The sequence below is a fragment of the Pristiophorus japonicus genome, unplaced genomic scaffold, assembly GCF_044704955.1.
Source record: "Pristiophorus japonicus isolate sPriJap1 unplaced genomic scaffold, sPriJap1.hap1 HAP1_SCAFFOLD_641, whole genome shotgun sequence".
NCBI lineage: Eukaryota > Metazoa > Chordata > Chondrichthyes > Pristiophoridae > Pristiophorus > Pristiophorus japonicus.
The window spans coordinates 66,180-86,776 of NW_027254553.1; the positions used below are offsets into that span (position 1 = coordinate 66,180).

Sequence of the window (20,597 nt, forward strand, 5' to 3'; positions counted from 1 at the left end):
TAGTTTAGCACATACGCAGGGTCATTCAGATCAATTTCCCGTGACAGTGGCGCGACCATCGTTTACATTTTGTTGCTGCCGCCTGCTCTCTACCTGACCATGCAGGTTGGTGTGAACCAGCGAGAGTCTGGTTTTAAGTGTCCTTTTCATGAGTAGCTCAGCCGGGGGCACCCCTGTGAGCGAGTGGGGTCATGTGCGGTAGCTGAGCAGTACTCGGGATAGGCAGGTTTGGAGTGAGCCTTCTGTGACTCGTTTAAGGCTCTGTTTGATTGTTTGTACTGCCCGCTCTGCCTGCCCATTGGAGGCTGGTTTAAATGGGGCTGAGGTGACATGTTTGATCCCATTGCGGGTCATGAATTCTTTAAATTCGGCACTGGTGAAACATGGCCCGTTGTCACTGATCAGTATGTCAGGCAGGCCGTGGGTGCCAAACATGGCCCTCAGGCTTTCAATGGTGGCGGTGGCGGTGCTTCCTGACATTATTTCACGTTCAATCCATTTTGAAAAAGCAGCCACCACCACCAGGAACATTTTACCGAGAAGCGGGCCTACATAGTCGACATGGATCCTCAACTATGGTCTGAAGGGCCTGGACCACAAACTTAGTGGTGCCTCTCTGGGCACGTTGCTCAACTGAGCACACACACTGCATTGCCGTACGCAGGACTCAAAGTCAGAGTTGATACCGGGCCACCACACGTGGGATCTGGCTATCGCTTTCATCATTACTATACCTGGGTGTGTGCTGTGGAGATCCGAGATGATCATCTCCCTGCCCTTTTTGGGTAGCACTACGCGGTTACATCACAACAGGCAGTCTGCCTGAATGGACAGCTCGTCCTTTCGCTGCTGGAACGGCTTGATTAGATTTTGCATTTCAACGGGGATGCTGGCCCAGCTCCCATGCAGTACACAGTTTTTTACTAGGGACAGCAGAGGATCTTGGCTGGTCCAAGTCCTAATCTGGTGATTTATCATTTTCAAACACTTCCATGACCATCAACAAGTCTGCAGGCTGCGCCACCATCAACAAGTTTGCAGGCTGCGCCATTTCCACCCACGTGGTGGGCAATGGTAGCCGACTGAGAGTATCCGCACAGTTCTCGGTGCCTGGCCTGTGGTGGATGGTATAGTTATACGCTGATAGCGTGAGTGCTCACCTTTGTATGCGGGCTGAGGCATTAATATTTATCCCCATGCTTTCAGCGAACAGGGATATGAGGAGCTTGTGATCGGTTTCCAGCTCAAATTTGAGACCAAACAGGTACTGATGCATTTTCTTTACCCCGAACACACACGCTAAAGCCTCTTTCTCAATCATGCTGTAGGCCCTCTCGGCCTTGGACAAGCTCCTGGAAGCATAGGCGACAGTTTGCAACTTCCCCGCAACGTTAGCTTGTTGTAATACACACCCGATTCCATACGACGACGCAGCACATGCTAGCACAAGTCTTTTACACTTGTTATACAATACAAGCAGCTTGTTGGAGCATAAAATGTTTCTGGCTATTTCAAAAGCAATTACTTGGGTTTTTACCCCATACCCAGTTCTCACCTTTGTGCAATAACACATGTCGGGGCTCTAAGAGGGTGCTTAACCCCGGTAGGAAGTTACCAAAATAGTTGAGGAGTTCCAGGAACGACCGCAGCTCCATGACGTTCTGTGGCCTGGGTGCGTTCCTGATAGCCTCTGCCTTGGCGTCTGTGGGCCGAATGCCGTCCGCCGCGATCTTTCTCCCCAAAAACTCCACTTCTGTTGCCACGAAGACGCATTTCGACCTCCTCAGCCGCAGCCCTACGCGATCCAGTCGCTGGAGGACTCCTCCAGGTTTTGTAGGTGCTCGACGGTGTCCCGACCCGTGACCAATATGTCGTCCTGAAAGACCACAGTGTGTGGTACAGACTTGAATAGGCTCTCCATGTTTCTCTGGAAGATCGCTGCAGCCGACCGAATTCCAAACGGGCATCTGTTGTCGATGAACAGTCCCTTGTGCGTGTTGATGCAGGTGAGGCCCTTCGAAGACTCCTCCAGCTCCTGCGTCATGTAGGCCGAAGTCAGGTCGAGCTTGGTGAGTGTCTTGCCTCCTGCCAGTGTCGCAAATAGGTCGTCTGCCTTAGGTAGCGAGTATTGGTCCTGTAGCGAGAAACGATTAATAGTTACTTTATAATTGCCGCAAATGTTGGCCGTGCCATCACTTTTGAGTACTGGAACAATCGGGCTGGCCCACTTGCTGAATTGCACTGGGGAGATGATGCCCTTGGGTTGCAGCCTGTCCAGCTCGCTTTGCACTCTATCCCTCATCATGTGAGGTACCGCTTGCGCCTTGTGGTGAATGGGTCGTGCCTCTGGGACCAAGTTGATCCACACCTTCGCCCTGGAAAAGTTTCCAATGCCTGGCTCAAAAAGGGAAGGACATTTGTTAAGAACCTGGGTACATGAGGCCTCATCGACATGTGATAGTGCTCGGATGTCATCCCAGTTCCAGTAGATTTTGCCCAGCCAGCTCCTTCCAAGCAATGTGGGACCATCGCCTGGGACAATCCAGAGTGGCAGTTCGTGCACCATGCCCTCGTAGGTGACCTTGACCATGGCGCTGCCCAAGACAGTGATGAGCTCTTTGGTGTACGTTCTCAGTTTCGTGTGGATGGGGTTCAGGGCTGGTCCGAGTGCCTTGTTTTTTTTTTATTCGTTGCCAATCTTTCCAATTCTTTGTCAGATCACCTTGTCAGATTACAAACGCCAGAGGTCACCTTGCACACATCAAGGATCACTCTGCGCCAATGCTCTTAGCCAAAAGGCCGAGAGCCACTGCACCGTTCCTGGAAATACTGCAATACCAGGTTCGTGCCATGGAGGTGGATGGGTCAAACCACCCCACCCACCTCCTATTTCCAAAAAGCATAGGAGAATCACCTTCCTGATCCAGGGAGAACCACGTTGGGGTCATGGTTACTCCCCTGTCAGGTCAGTTACGCATGATCTTAGCCAAAAGGCCAAGTCTCTCAAACATCTTTTTACTCATGATGGATTGGCTAGCACCAGTGTCCAGTTCCATGGCTATAGGTAAGCCATTCAATTTTACGTTTAGCGTTATAGGTGGACATTTCGTCGAAAATGTGTGCACCCCGTGTACTTCAGCATCTGCCTCCTCTCTCTGAGGCTCAAAATTGCTTCGATCCACCATGGACCGATCTTCCTCTGCCACGTGGTGGTTAGCAGCTTGCAGCTCGTCTGCAAGCTCGTTGGAGGTGCCCCATTGTTCCACAGCTCTTGCAAACGTACCCTTTGAAACGGCATGAATAGGCTGAATGGAAGCCTCCACAACGCCAACAAGGTGTGAATTGCCTTGCATTCATCCTTTGTTGCGGACTCTGAGTCATCTGGATCACCTGAGGCCTGCTGGCAGTTGCAGACTCGCGGTTTCTGCCCTGTACATTTCTGCTCGCAAACACAGTTCCAGTTAATTTATGAACATGTGTGCTGAGAGATTTGTTTGGTGTTATCACTGGTGGACATAAACGCATGTGCTATCACAATGGCCTTACTGAGGGTCGGTGTCTCTACAGACAAAAGTTTTCATAGGATAGTCTCGTGGCCAATGCCCAGTACAAAAAATGTCTCTGAGCATTTGCTCCAGGTAGCCATCAAACTCACATTGTCCTGCAAGTCACCATAGCTCGGTGACGTAGCTCGCCAATTCCTGACCTTCAGATCGCTGGCACGTGTAGAACCGATACCTCGCCATCAGCACGCTCTCCCTCGGGTTAAGATGCTCCCGAACCAGTGTACACAGCTCCTTATACGACTTATCTGTGGGTTTCACCGGAGCCAGAAGATTCTTCATGAGACTGTAGGTCGGTGCCCCGCAGACTGTGAGAACGCTCTCCTTTTTGCAGCGCTTCCTTCTCCGTCCAGCTCGTTGGCTACAAAGTACTGGTCTAGCCCTTCGACATAGGCTTCCCAGTCCTCACCCTCCGAGAACTTTCCAGGATGCCCAAAGTATGCTGCATCTTTGCGTTGGATTTGTATTCTCGTTGCCAGTTATTGTGTTCCTAACACAGATGAGGCTGCATACAGGAAGGTTAAAGTAACAGTGATCTCAGTCTTTAATAAGACACTCCAGAGTGAGGAACAGGCCTTCGGGGTGGGCTTATATACAGTGCTCCCAAGGGATGCTGGAATACCTTGGGACTTCAGGGGATGAGCTCCCTGGTGGCGGAACATGGGAGTGCATGCTTTACAGATACACAACAAACCTAATATTCCAGATCCCGAACTACATGTTGAAGGGTGGAAGATGCCTGTGCATGGACTTTATTAACGTGTGGTGGCCGTTGCACACCAGCCACCACCCGTTGCACACCAGCCACCACCAGTAGGCAATGAAACACGAAAGACAGACACTAATGGATTGCACAAGGATGATTAGTTGATGTTGTTATGTAGTTTCGATTAATTTATAAATTATGTTTGGAATGTTTGTTTTGTGGTGTCTCACATTTCAGCTTTGAGTCAGAGAGGGATGTTAAGGTGGGGAACTGGTGAGCAACAGGGATCTGGGGTTTCTTTCATTGGAACCGGATTCTGATGAAGCGCTTACGAACAGTGCGTTGGAATGAGGATCTGCTGCCTACCTCCTCCCTTCTTCCTCCTTCTCTTCCTGAGGTGGTCATGGAACCCATGGTGGCAATGGCTGCACTTTCATTATGGACAAGTTATGGAGGATGCAGCAGACCACCACTAAATGGGACACCCGCTTCAACGAGTACTGAGGGCTCTTCCCGAGTGGTCAAGGCAATGGAACCATTGCTTTAGAACTCTGATGGTCTGCTCCATGATGTTCCTCATTGCAGCATGGCTCTCATTATATGAGCGTTGGCTACGAGTAGTGGGGTTGCAGAGGTGAGTCATCTTTCAGGTGGAGAGAGGACAGCCCTTGTCTCTCAGCAGCCACCCTCGGGTTCGATGTGGTGGCTGGAAGATTGCTGGCACACCATGATGTGCTGGGAGTGGTCGCGTACCAACTGTACATTAAATGAGTGGTAGCCTTTGCCGTTATGGTACATCTCAGGATTGATATGTGGTGCCTGCAGAGCCAGGTGTGTGCAGTTGATGGCGCCCTGCACCATGGGTAAGCCCTATATCCTGGAAAAGTCTCATGCGCACTCCAACTGCTCTCTGTTCAGAGAGAAGGCAATGAACTCCCTTTTCCTAGAGTACAGAGCTTCTATGACCGAAGGGTGTGTTGCTTACCAGTTGCCAGGGTAAGAGACATTTTGAAACAGCTGGAATAGAATCTGGAAAGGGAGGGGGAGGATACAGTTGTGTGTTCCATGTCAGAACCAACACTATAGGAAAGGTTAGGGAAGAAGTCCTGCTAAGGGAGTATCAGGAGTTAGGACCTCACCGATAATAATGTCGGGGTTAACACCCAAGTCACATGCAAATTTGCATCGGGACAAACAGATTAGGAAAGTCAAGACATGGGTAAAGGATTGGCCTGAGAAGAAGGGGTTCCATTATCAGGGGACACTGGCACCAGTACTGGGACAGGAAGGAGCTGTACCTTTGGGATGGGCTACATCTGAACCAGGCTGGGACCAAGGTCCAAGCGGAAAGGATAAATAGGGCTGTAAATAAGACTAATTTAAACTACTAACATGGTGGGGGGGGATGTTGAGGCTACTAGAAATGGCAGAAACCTAACAATAAAAGAATCAGGAAGAGAGAGTAAAGGACAAATTAAAGGAAGGAATAAGAATGACATGAATGGCCAGAGATCAGATAAAGTCATAGAGCATAAAGGTTAAATAACTACTAAAAACAAAGACAGAGGAATAATAAATACAATTTAAATGTATTTCAAAGCAAAATGGATGAACTGGAGGCAATAATTTGTGGAGAGGATCTGGATATGGTGTGCATGACTGAAACATAGCTAAGATAAAGGGAAATACAAAGGTCTTCTGTGGGCATATTAACAGTAAAAGGGGTGTCAGAGGAGCAGTGGGGCCAATTAAGTTCCAAAATGGGGAACTATTGGCGGAGGCAGAAGGTATGGCTGAGATACTAAATGAGTACTCTGCATTGGTGTTTACCAAGGAAGAGGATTTTGGCAAAGCTATGGTAAAGGAAGAGGTTGCTGGGATACTGAATGAGATTTAAAAAATGATAGAAGAGGTGCTACACAGGCTTATGGTAATTAAAGTGAATAAGTCACCCGGTCTTGATAGGATGCATCCTAGGTTGCTGAGCGAAGTAAGGGTAGAAATTGCGGAGGTGCTGCCCACAAGGGGATTGAAAATGTTACTCCCTTGTTCAAAAAAGGGGAGAAGGATAAATTTGGAAATTGCAGGCCTGTCAGTTTAACGTCGGTGGTGGAGAAGATTTTAGAAACAATAATCCGAGAAACAATTATAAGCCACTCGGACAAGCATGGACTAATAAAGGAGAGCCAGCACAGATTTGTTAAGGGCAAATTATGTTTAACGAATCGTATTGAGTTTTTTGATGAGTTAACATCATCATCGTCATCATAGGCAGTCCCTCGAAACGAGGATGACTTGCTTCCACGCCAAAAAAGGATGAGTTTACAGGTGTTTCAATGAAGGACCTAATATTCCAGATCCTGAACTACATCTTGAAGGGTGGAGGATGCCTGTGCGTGGATTTTTTTTAACGTGTGGTGGCCGTTGCACACCAGCCATCACACGGGCTTGACAGAGCTAGGTCTTGGTCCAGTGGCAAGGATTACCCAAGACTAACAGGAACCTGCTCTGCTGCACAGACCGAGCGCGCACACATTTCGCAGTGTGGGCTGGCCCTTGCTGCCCCTGGGCCCTCGCCTCTTCTGGGTCCCGAACTCATGCCTCTCCTTGACCCCGGTCACTTCCCTCTATGGACTCTTGCCACTCCTTCACCCCTCCTGCTGTGCCTGCCCGCACTGCAATCAGCGACCTGGCTTTGTAGCCGTCGCCCTCCTGCAGCAGCACGTGCTGCTCCCTGCAGTGGTATGCTGCCTCACACTGCTCCCTCCAATGGCCCTGGCCGGCTGATGGTCTTGCAGGCCGGGACTGCGCCGATTTCCGGGCAATACTGTATATACTTGTGAAATGCACACCTTGACCACAGGGGGTAAACTTGTGGGAGACACTCCTCACCTGGTCATCCAGGTATATAAAGGGAGGTCCCACGCATGTCATCACTTCTTGGTCCTGTGAATAAAGGTGCAGGTCACAGAGTGACCTTGTCCATAGAATGTGCCTCATGTGGATTGTGCTATTGTGTAAGGACTTTACAGTGGCGACGAGAAACGGGAATCAACGACCCACGAGAATGGCTACCGGTAGCACAGAGGAATGGTACTGTGTTGGTGAGGACTGGGACGATTTCATTGAGCGGCTTCAGTAGAGCTTTGTCACAAAGGACTGGCTGGGAGATGCAGCGGCCGACAAGCGAAGGGCTCATCTACTGACCAATTGTGGATCTAAGACTTACGCACTCATGAAAGACCTGCTAGCACTCAAGAAGCCGGCGGACAAAACCTTTGAAGAGCTCAGCAAGCTAATCAGTGAGCACCTCAAACCGGCGAGCAGCATACACATGGCCCGACACAGATTTTATACCCACCGACGTCGGGAAGGACCGAGCATACGGACTTCGTTGCGGTCCTCCGGCGCTTGGCCAGCGCCTGCAGGGGGGAGATGCTAAGGGATTTCTTTATTGAGGGCATCGGTCATGCCGGAATTTTCAGAAAGTTAATCGAGACCAAGGACTTGACCTTGGAAGCGGCGGCGTTGCTGGCTCAGACTTTTATGGCGGGGGAGGAGGAAACCAAGATAATATACACGTGCAACTCTGACTCCAACATGGCGATGGATCAGGGGGTCAATATCATAAACGCGACTCAGAACCTAGCAGGCAGGCAAAGGCAGTTCGACACACCCCAGGCAGCAATAGACCCCAGAACAGGCTTTCAACACAGACAATGGCAGGCTGAATGGACATTTACGCCATCCCAGTGGACAATGCGTTCTGGGATGGGGCCATTGACACCCACTAACAGGGTGCTCAAGAGCAGTCAAAGGGACAATCAGCGAGGAATGCCTGGTAACAGCTCTTTTGTTCACAACAATGGGAATCTCAGTTCATGCTGGAGGTGTGGGGGCAGACATGCTGCCAGGACTTGCAGGTTTCAACAGTTCGCCTGCAGAAATTGTAACCTCACTAGCCATTTAGTTAGAATGTGCAGGAAGCCTGTGACCAGGCTAATTTATGAGGCGGATGTACCAGAAGAGGGGTCTGTGAGCAGGATGACGCATGGGGCAAATCAATGGACGCTGAAGTTCAGCGGGTTCATGTGGCAAATATTCACAGCTCATATACCAAAACGCCACCTATGATGATGAAGGTCCTATTAAACGGCATCCTGGTATGCATGGAGCTGACACGGGGGCCAGCCAGTCACTCATGAGCGTTCAACAATTCGAAAAGCTATGGCCACTCAAAACCAGCAGACCCAAACAAGAACGCATTGAAACTCAATTACGAACGTACACCAAAGAAATCATTCCAGTGCTAGACAGTGCAATGTTGGCTGTCACACACAATGGATCAGTGAACTGGCTGCTGCTCTGGATTGTCCTGGGCAATGGTCCCGTACTGTTGGGGAGGAGCTGGTTAGCTGAGATGAACTGGAAATGGGGGGATGTGCACGCAGTTTCATCTGTGGAGCGAAGTTCATGCTCACAGGTCCTACAGCAATTTGAGTCGCTATTCCAACCAGGCGTCGGGATGTTCAAAGGTACCAAAGTAGTGATTCGCATCACCCCGGACGCCAGTCCAGTGCACCACAAAGCCAGAGCTGTGCCGTATGTGATGCGGGAGAAAATTGAAAGCGAATTGGAGCGTTTGCTGAGAGAGAGCATCATCTCACCCGTTGCATTCAGCGACTGGGCGAGCCCCATTGTTCCCGTCCTAAAAGCGGATGGCTCGGTCAGGATCTGTGGCGACTACAAAGCCACTATCAACCGGGTGTACCTACAAGACCAATACCCACTTCCGAGAGCGGAGGATTTTTTTGCCACGCTGGCAGGTGGCAAGCTGTTCACCAAGTTGGACCTCACTTCAGCCTACATGACCCAAGAACTGGCCAACGAATCCAAACTACTGACCACAATCACCACGCACAAGGGACTGTTTGTTTACAACAGGTGCCCGTTTCGCATTCGATCAGCGGCCGTGATCTTTCAAAGAAACATAGAAAGCCTGCTCAAATCCATTCCGGAAACAATCGTATTCCAGGACAATATCCTCATCATGGGTTGGGACACCGAGGAACACCTCCACAACCTGGAAGAGGTGCTACGCCGACTGGACTGGGTAGGCCTGTGACTCAAGAAGCCTAAGTGTGCGTTTTTGGCTCCCGAAGTCGAGTTTCTGGGCAGGAGGGTTGCTGCAGACGGGATTCGGCCTACCAAATCCAAAACAGAGGCGATTCGACGAGCGCCCAGGCCCTGCAACACATCGAAGTTGCGTTCATTTCTGGGACTCTTGAACTATTTCGGGAACTTTCTGCTGAACTTAAGCACATTGTTGGAGCCGCTACACGTGCTCCAGCGTAAGGGTTGCGATTGGTTTTGGGGCGACTGTCACAGTTGGCTTTTGATCGGGCGCGAAACCTACTCTGTTCAAATAAGTTGTTGACCCTGTACAACCCTTGTAAGAAATTGGTTCTGACATGTGATGCATCGTCCGATGGGATTGGGTGCGTGTTGCAGCAGGGCAATGCTGAGGGGTAACTCCAACCTGTGGCTTATGCCTGCAGGTCGCTCTCTCAAGCAGAACGGGAATATGGGATGGTTGAGAAGGAAGCACTCGCATGTGTCTATGGGGTGAAAAAGATGCACCAGTACCTTTTTGGCAGGAGGTTCGAATTAGAAACGGACCACAAGTCATTAACATCCCTGTTGTCAGACAGCAAGGCTGTCAATGCCAATGCTTCAGCTCGCATACAGCGATGGGTTCTCACGCTGGCTGCGTATGACTACACCATCCGGCACCGGCCGGGCATTGAAAATTGCGCTGACGTGCTCAGCAAGCTTCCACTAGCCACCACTGAGGGGGCAGCGGAGCAAAGCGCTGAGATGGTCATGGCCGTTGATGCCTTTGACAGCGCAGGCTCCCCCATCACAGCCCGCCAGATCAAAATCTGGACCAACAGAGATCTCCTATCTTTAATTAAGAAATGTGTCCTGACTGGGGATTGGGCGCCCACACACGGAGCATGCCCTGAGGAGGTCAGACCGTTTCACAGGCGGATGGATGCGCTCTCCATCCAAGCCGACTGCCTCCTATGGGGCAGCCGGGTAGTCATGCCCCAGAGGGGCAGGGGAGCTTTCATCAGGGAACTCCACAGCGAGCACCCAGGCATCGTGCTGATGAAGGTCATTGCCCGGTCACACATTTGTGTGATGTCTGTAAGTGCTGTAAGCTTGTAATGCTTGCAGCTCTATACTGGGATGTGGACGTATTGTGTAGTGCAGCTGCAGAGTTACAATAAACAGACAGGCAGCTTCCAGTAGCTTCCGGACTGAGAGCCTGCCATCTTAAGAGCTGTGTGTGTGTGCTCTGTTAAGATATCACAGTTGGCGACTGAGGATGGGATTTTTTCGGATGTTTAAAGCTTAAATTTTGTTGATGAAGGATTCAGCCAGCCGACAGAAGACTTTGGAAGTTTCTGTCTTTGAAAAAAAAATACAAAATCCGAGGTAAACTACAGCACAGGTGAGAACAGCTAGAGTTTAAACATGGCAGGTGTAATCGGATATTTGGGTGAATATAGACACAACCAGGAACATTTTAAAGCGTATGTGGACCGGCTAGAAATGTATTTCACTGCAAATAACATAATCAAAGTTCCAGACAATGCAGTCCAGAACCAGGCTGTATTGGAACGTAAGAAAGCGATTTTCTTATCGGTGGCGGGTCCGGCATTATACGAAACCCTTGTAAATTTGCTTGTGCCTGACGAGCCAAAGGACACAATGCTTAAAGAGATTTTAATGAAGCTGGAGTAGCACTATAACCCCAAACCGTTAGAAATTGCTGAAAGCTTTTGTTTCGGGATATGGAATCAAAAGATTTATGAAAGTATCAATGATTATATCATAGCATTAAAAAAACTATCGATGCACTGTAATTTTGGGAACTTTCAAAACCGAGCATTACGGGATCGTTTTGTTTGTGGGGTGAAAATTGATGCGACCAGAAGGAAGTTATTGACGACGGATGACTTGACTTTTGAGATTGCTTGTCAGACAGCGAGGTCGATGAGCATGGCCGAACAATATTCCCGAGAATTAAATAATGATTACGGTCGTCAGTCAACTGAGGTAAATCATCTGCAGGTTCAAAGTAAAAGACGGCCAGGGCCGAAAGTCTCAGAAACTGGAAATTCTAACAGAACGTCAAAGTCGTGCTATAGGTGCCTGGGACAACACATTGCTAAAAGTTGTCCATATGTGAAGGCAGAGTGTTTCTTCTGCAGAAAGACTGGGCATCTTGCGAAGGCATGCCGACTGAAAGGTAAACCAACTTTTAAAGCTATGAGTCCAGCGTTCAAAGCTATGCGTAGTAATCCAGAGACTGCATGGCTTGGAAGAACAACAGTAGGGCGAGATGTTAGAATTACACGTCATCAGGAACACGAGGTTAATGGACAGCGATTCAGAAAGCATCAAAATCCACATAGATGTTGCGGAATTCAAGATACCAACGGAAATTGACACGGGTGCCTCCGTGAGTGTAGTCCCGGAGTCACTATATTGCGACAAATTGCGTGATTTCCAACTGGAGAAATCCAAGATAGAGCTGCGAGGCTACTCGGGAGAGAAAATTCCTGTAGTAGGCCGTATCACCGTACCGGTGAAATATAAAGATCAATTTCAGAACTTGCCTCTAATAATAGTGAAAGGAGACAAGACTGCTTTACTAGGAAGAAATTGGTTAAGCTCACTGAAGCTGGATTGGAGTAAGGTCTTTTCTGTGGAAGCGAGATTTTCATCAACGGATGAGGTTATCAAACAGTATCCGAAGGTGTTCTGTGAAACGGGCAGTCCGATCCAAGGCTTCAAGGCGAGTGTCAGGGTACAGAAGGACGCTAGATCGGTTTACTACAAGCCAAGTTCCGTACCATATGCACTCAAAGAGAAAGTTGAGCAAGAACTCAAAAGACTAGAGACTGAGAACATTATTTGTAAGACAGATCGATGTAATTGGGCTACACCCATTGTTGTTGTACCTAAGTCTGATGGTAAAGTAAGATTGAGTGGTGATTATAAGGTAACCGTAAACCAGGTTCTAGAGAGTAATGTCCCAAATACATTGCCGAATATAGTAGATTTGTTCACAACACTAACAGGTGGTCAGATCTTCTCAAAACTGGATCTTACGAATGCTTACTTACAGCTTGAACTAGATGAAGAGTCCAAGTCATGTTTGATTATAAACACTCATCTAGGCCTATATCAATTTAATAGACTACCGTTTGGAGTGTCTTCCGCCCCTGCCATATTCCAAGGGGTGATGAACCAGATTTTGCAAGGTATTGAAGGGGTAGTATGTTATTTGGATGACATACCAATTTCAGCACCAAATAGGAAAATTCATTATAAAATATTGAATGAAGTCCTCAAACGGCTAGAGAAGCACAAAGTACGAGTGTCTGCTTATAAGTGTGACTTATTTAAAAACTCAGTGGAGTACTTAGGGTACAGAGTAGACAAAGATGGTTTACATCCGACCAAGGCAAAATTGGATGCAATTAGAAATGCACCTACTCCCAGGAATGTCACTGAATTTCGTTCATTCTTGGGTCTTTTGAACTATTATGGGAAGTTCCTACCAAATTTGGCTACAGTATTACATCCATTAAATGAACTTTTGAAAAAACAGGTCCAGTGGAAGTGGTCAAAAGAATGCGATACAGCATTCAAGGAGTGTAAAAACAAATTGGTAGAGAGCACCATGTTAGTTCACTATGACATATCTAAGGAAATTAAACAAGCATGTGATGCCGCTCCATATGGAGTTGGGGCAGTGATCTCTCATGTATTAAGCAGTGGGGAGGAGAGACCAACTGCTTTTGCTTCACGCACTCTCAGTGTCAGTGAGAGAAATTATGCGCAAATTGAAAGGGAAGCTTTGGCATTAATTTTTGGGGTCAAGGAGTTTCACAAATACTTGTATGGTCGTAAATTTACCATCGTTACGGACCATAAGCCCCTAACAGCAATCCTCCATCCAAAGTCCCCAGTTCCAACATTAGCTGCAGCCTGAATGCAGAGATGGGCTTTGATTTTATCAGCATATACATATGATATTGAATAAAGACGATCAGCTGATCACAGTAATGCTGATGCAATGTCTAGATTGCCTTCCCCATCACAGGGTACACCCGATAGGGAAGAAGTGTTTTATTTTTCATACATTGATAAACTGCCAGTCACAGCTGAAGAGATTGGTAGAGCAACCAAACATGACCCATTGATGTCAAAGGTGTATGAGGAGATTGCAACTGGATGGCCAAACCAGGGAACAGACAAAGATACACATCCATTCTTCATTCGTAGGAATGAATTATCAGTCGATAAAGATTGTATCATGTGGGGTGCAAGAGTGGTTATACCAAATAAATTCAGGTCCAAATTATTAGGAGACCTCCATGACCAGCACCTGGGAATGTGCTTGACCAAGAGTTTTGCACGCAGTTATTTATGATGGCCAGGTTTTGATAAAGATATCGAGTACATTGTGAGTCAGTGTACGACATGTCAATCGGTAAGCAAGCAACCACCACCAGTACCATTACAGCCATGGAAATGGCCTTCCAGGGTGTGGCAAAGGCTACATATTGATTTTGCCGAGTTAGATGGACAACAATTGTTCATTGTAATTGATAGCCATTCAAAGTGGGTTGAGGTGTTTCCAATGTGGAAAATAGCAACAAATAAAACATTGGACATTTTACGAAAATTATTTTCTGCATTTGGCCTCCCTGAAGAAATTGTTTCTGATAATGGACCACAATTTCGCTCAGAAGAATTTGCACAATTCACAAGCAAAAATGGTGTGAAACATACCAACGTTCCACCATACCACCCTGCTTCGAATGGTGCAGCAGAGCGCACTGTACAAATTGTCAAACATGCCCTCATAAAATAAATGTTAGATCCAAATCCAAGAAAACGGCAGTTGTCATTGGATCACAAATTGGCTAATTTTTTGATTACATATCAAAATACTCCTCATACAACTACTGGTAGAACTCCAGCGGAGTTGTTTCTCAAACGACTGCCATGAACCAGATTCTCATTGTTAAAGCCAAATTTGGCACAGTCTATAGAAGAGACACAAATCAGACAAAAAGAGAATCATGATAGAGGTCGAGTAAAAGAGAGAAGAGTGAAATTAAACCAGAAGATGAGAGTGAAGAACCATCACCAAAAATGTTTAAAGTGGTTACCCGGAAGAATGGTGAAGATATGTGGTCCTCGCACATATTTGGGAAAGATGTTTGATAATGGACAGGTTAGGTTTGTCCAGATTGATCATATTTTACCTACAGACATGGAAAGAGTTGAAGGTGGGAATGATTCAATTATTTCTGACTCATCAGATAGTTTTAATATACCAATAGCAAATCCTAAATCCAATGTACTGGAAACAAATCCAAGAGAGAATCAGAATGAAAGTCTGAGTCCGAGTCAGGGAAACAAAGAGCCTGAAGTTAGAGGGAGTACAAATGAAAATCAAGGAAATTCCATGGAGGAAAATGTTCCTCAGGATGACCCTCCAATGAGTGTGAAATCAACACCATGTTTGGAAGGTTCTGTTCGAGAGCGAAGGTATCCTCTTCGAAACAGAAAACAAGTCGTAAAGTTAAATTTGTAAATATATATAAAAATGAAGTTATTTATGATGTTTGTTATGATGGTTTTTTCATTAAGAAGGGAGAACTGTGATGTCTGTAAGTGCTGTAAGCTTGTACTGCTTGTAGCTCTATACTGGGATGTGGACGTATTGTGTACTGCAGCTGCAGAGTTATAATAAACAGACAGGCAGCTTTTGGTAGCTTCCGGACTGAGAGCCTGCCATCTTAAGAGCTGTGTGTGTGTGCTCTGTGAAGATATCACAGTTTGGTGGCCGGGAATTGATTCAGACCTGGAACACTGTGCTCACAGGTGTACAACGTGTGCTCAGCTGGGAAATGTCCTCTGGGAGGCCCCGCTCAGCCCGTGGCCCTGGCCCACCAGGCCATGGTCACGCATTCACGTAGACTACGTGGGCCCGTTCATGGGGAAAATGATTCTCATCGTGATTGATGCGTACTCGAAATGGATCGAGTGCATCATTTTGAATTCATACACGACATCCACCACTGTGGAGAGTCTACGTGCGGTCTTTGCGACCCACGGTTTGCCGGACATCCTTGTTAGCGATAATGGCCCATGTTTCACTTGCTACGAATTCCGGGAGTTCATATCGGGTAATGGCATCAACCATGTCAGGACAGCAACGTTCAAGCCGGCCTCCAATGGTCAGGCGGAACGTGCGGTCCAAATCATAAAACAAGGCATGCTCAGGATTCAAGGTCCCTCCCTTCAATGCCGCCTATCGCGCCTCCTGCTGGCCTATAGGTCCCGACCCCACTCACTCATGGAGGTCCCGCCTGCAGAGCTCCTTATGAAACGTACACTCAAAACGCGGCTGTCCCTCATTCATCCTGTCTTGTCCGACATTGTTGAAGGCAAGCGGCAGTCCCAAAATGAGTACCATGACCGTAATTCAAGGGGGAGATGTATAGAAATTGGTGACCCCGTATTTGTTCTCAATCACGCTTTGGGGCTCAAATGGCTTGAAGGTACTGTAATAGACAAAGAGGGGAATAGGGCTATCGTGGTTAAGCTTAACAATGAGCAGATATGCCGCAAGCATCTGGACCAAGTAAAAAAAAGGTTCAGTATGGACTCTGAGGAACCTGAGGAAGATCATGAGATGGTATTCACACCACCGCCAGTGAACGAGCAACAAGAGCATTCAGCAGCATGCACAGTCCCTGCGGTCAGCCCGGACAGGCCGGAATCACTACAGGGGACAGACACGCAGGCCAAGGCTCAACAGCCAGAGCCCCAACTGCTGCGCTCCACGAGGGAGCGCAGACCACCCGAAAGACTTAACCTGTGATCCCAATAAGACGTTGGGGGGAAGGTGATGTCATGTATGTAACCTTCATGTAACAACACTGCAATACTGTATATACGTAAGAAATGCACACCTTGACCACAGGGTGTGAACTTGTGGGAGACACTCCTCACCTGGTCATCCAGGTATATAAAGGGAGGTCTCATGCAGGGTCATCACTTCTTGGTCCTGTGAATAAAGGTGCAGGTCACAGAGTGACCTTATCCATAGAATGTGCCTCGTCTGGATTTGTGGTATTGTCTGAGGACTTTACAACACACACACACACACACAGAAACACAGACACACAGAAACACACACACACAGACACACACACACACAGACACACACACACACACAGACACACATACACACACACAGAAACACACGCACACACAGAAACACACACACACATACACAGAAACACATAGACAGACACACACACACACAGAAACACACAGACACATACACCCACAGTGAAACACACAGACACACAGACACACACAGAAACACACATACACACAAACACACACACACATACACAGAAACACACACACACAGAAACACACAAACACACAGACAGGCACAGACACACACACACACAGAAACACACACACACAGAAACACACACACACAGAAACACACACACACAAACACACACAGAGAAACAGACACACACACACAGAAACACACACACACATACACAGCAACACATAGACAGACACACACACAGTGAAACACACAGACAGACACACACACAGAAACACACACACACACATACACAGAAACACACACACACACACACAGAAACACACACAGACACACACACACAGAAACACACACACAGAAACACACACACACACAGACACACACACATACACAAACACACAGATAGACACACACAGACACATACACACACACAGAAACACACACACACACAGACACATACACACACAAACACACACACATACACAGAAACACACACACACAGAAACACACAGACACACACAGACACACACAGACACACACACACAGAAACACACATAGAGGGTGGATGAGGACAGTGCCGTTGATGTATATATGGACTTGCAAAAGGAATTTGATAAAGTACCACATAATAGGTTCATTAGCAAAATTGAAGCCCATGGGATAAAAGGTGCAGTAGCAGCATGGATACAAAATTGCCTAAGGGTTAGAAAGCAGAGAGTTGTGGTGAATGGCTGTTTTTGGATTGGATAGAGGTTCCTCAGGTTCAGTACTACGACCACTGCTGTTTTTGATACACATTAATAACTTGGACTTGGGCGGTACAGGCACAATTCCAAAATTTGCAGATGACTCGAACTTGGAAGTGTAATAAGTAGTGAGGAAGATAGTAATAGTCATAGGCAGGTTGGTGGAATTGTGGGACACATGGCAGTTGAAATTCAACGCAGGGATGTGTGAGGTGATACATTTTGGTAGGAAGAAAGAGAAGAGATAATATACACTAAATGGTACAATTTTAAAGGGGGTGTAAGAACAGATAGACCTGGAGGCTGGGTCATTGAATATATTTAAGGCAGCGATAACGGAGTAAAGGGTTATGGGGAGCGGGCAGGGAAGTGGAGCTGAGTCCATGATCAGATCAGCCATGATCTTATTGAATGGCGGAGCAGGCTCAAGGGGCCAAATGGCCTACTCCTGCTCATATTTCTTATGTTCTTATGTTGTGCACAAAGGTGGCAGGACCGGTTAACAAAGCATTTAATAAAGCATATGGGATCCTGGACTTTATAAATAGAGGCAGAGTACAAAAGCCAGGAAGTTATGCTAAACTTAGTTCGATCCCAGTTGGAGAATTGTGTCCCAATTCTGGGCACCACATTTTAGGAAGAACGTGAAGGATTTGGAGAGGGTACAGATGAGATTTAGTAGAATGGTTCCAGGGATGGAGGATTACAATTACATGGATAGACTGGAGAAGCTGGGGTTGTTCTCCTTGAAGCAGAGAAGGCTCAGAGGAGATTTGATAGAGGTGTTTAAAATCATGAAGAGTTTAGATAGAGTAAATACAGAGAAACTGTTTCCAAAGGCTGAAAGGTTAATAACCAGAGGGCACAGATTTAAGGTGATTGGCAAAAGAACCAGAGGTGACATGAGGAAAAATCTTTTTACGCAATGAGTGGTTAGAATTTGGAATGCACTGCCTCATAGGGTGGTGGATATAGATTCAGTAGGAGCCTTCAAAAGGGAAATCGATAAATACTTGAAGGAGAAAAAAATGCAGCGATATGGAGAAAAAGTGGGGAAGTAGGACTCACTGGATTGCTCTTCGAAGGGGCTGGCGTAGGCTCGATGGGCTGAATGGCCTCCTTCTGTGCTGTACTATTCTATGATTCTATGATAGGGAATCGGATTGGCAACTAAATATTGCCTGCTATAACACATTTAGAAAGAAAAGAGAAGAAAGGATGGGAGGTGGAGTAGCTATACTAGTTAAATATAACATAATGGCAGTAGAAAAGAGTGTAAATAGCAGTAATACAGATACAGAATCCATATAGATTGACGTAACAGATAAAAAGAGATCATCACCCTAATAGGAATATACTGTAGACCCCCAAATAGTGAAACGGAAATGTAGGAAGAAATACGTAGGCAAATTTAAGAGGTGATTAGCAGGCATAGAATAATAATCGTGAGAAATTTCAACTACCTTCAAATAAACTGGCAGGAAGATGTAGCAAAAGGAGACAAGGGAATTACATTTTTACAGTATATACAGGACTCCTTTCTCACTCAGTATGTAATAAGTCCAACAAGAAAAGAATCACTGCTGGATCTTGAAATAGGGAATGAACCAGAACAGATAGGAGAAGTAAGAGTAGAGAGCATCTTAGTAGTAGTGATCACGACATCCGAGCGCTGGCCTCATGTACCCAGGTTCTAAACAAATTTCCTTCCCTTTTTGAGCCAGGCATTGGAAACTTTTCCAGGGCGAAAGTGTGGATCCACTTGGTCCCAGAGGCACGACCCATTCACCACAAGGCGCGAGCGGTACCTCACATGATGAGGGAAAGAGTGGAAATCGACCTGGACAGGCTGCAACGCGAGGGCATCATCTCCCGAGTGGAATTCAGCGAGTGGGCCAGCCCAATTGTTCCAGTACTCAAAAGTGATGGCACGGTCAGCATTTGTGGCAATTATAAAGTAACTAATCGTTTCTCGCTACAGGACCAATACTCGCTACCTAAGGCAGACGACCTATTTGCGACGCTGGCAAGAGGCAAGACATTCACCAAGCTCGACCTGACTTTGGCCTACATGACGCAGGAGCTGGAGGAGTCTTTGAAGGGCCTCACCTGCATCAACACGCACAAGGGACTGTTCATCGACAACAGATGCCCGTTTGGAATTCGGTCAGCTGCAGCGATCTTCCAGAGAAACATGGAGAGCCTACTCAAGTCGGTACCACACATGGTGGTTTTTCAGGACGATATATTGGTCACGGGGCGGGACACCGCCGAGAACCTACAATATGTGAAGGAGGTCCTCCAGCGACTGGATCGCATAGGGCTGCAGCTGAAGAGGTCGAAATGCATCTACATGGCAACAGAAGTGGAGTTTTTGGGGAGAAAGATCGTGGCGGACGGCATTCGGCCCACAGACGCCAAGGCAGAGGCTATCAGGAACGCGCCCAGGACACAAAACGTCACGGAACTGCGGTCGTTCCTGGGACTCCTCAACTATTTTGGTAACTTCCTACCGGGGTTAAGCACCCTTTTAGAGCCCCTACATGTGTTATTGCGCAAAGGTGAGAACTGGATATGGGGGAAAAAAATCAAGTAATTGCTTTTGAGAAAGCCAGAAACATTTTATGCCCCAACAAGCTGCTTGTATTGTATAACCCGTGTAAAAGACTTGTGCTAGCATGTGACTCGTCGTCGTACGGAGTCGGGTGGGTATTACAACAAGCTAACGTTGCGGGGAAGTTGCAACCTGTCGCCTATGCTTCCAGGAGCTTGTCCAAGGCCGAGATGCCCTACAGCATGATTGAGAAAGAGGCATTAGCGTGTGTGTTCGGGGTAAAGAAAATGCATCAGTACCTGTTTGGCCTCAAATTTGAGCTGGAAACCGATCACAAGCCCCTCACATCCCTGTTCGTTGAAAACAAGGGGATAAATATTAATGCCGCAGCCCGCATACAAAGGTGGGCACTCGCGTTATCAGCGTATAACTATACCATCCGCCACAGGCTAGGCACCGAGAACTATGCGGATGCTCTCAGTCGGCTACCATTGCCCACCATGGGGGTGGAAATGGCGCAGTCTGCAAACTTATTGATGGTGGCGCAGCCCGCAGATTTGCTGAT

At 47.3% G+C, this 20,597-nt stretch overlaps 1 protein-coding gene and 1 non-coding gene across 4 annotated transcripts in view; both read right to left on the reverse strand.

The window, feature by feature from the left end:
• LOC139255845 (uncharacterized) overlaps nucleotides 1-20,597 on the reverse strand; it is a 241,400-nt gene that overhangs the window by 38,069 nt on the left and 182,734 nt on the right. The window lies entirely within an intron of this gene.
• LOC139255846 (U2 spliceosomal RNA) lies at nucleotides 2,805-3,002 on the reverse strand. The gene has a single exon (XR_011592137.1). It is a non-coding gene; the product is annotated as a U2 spliceosomal RNA (small nuclear RNA).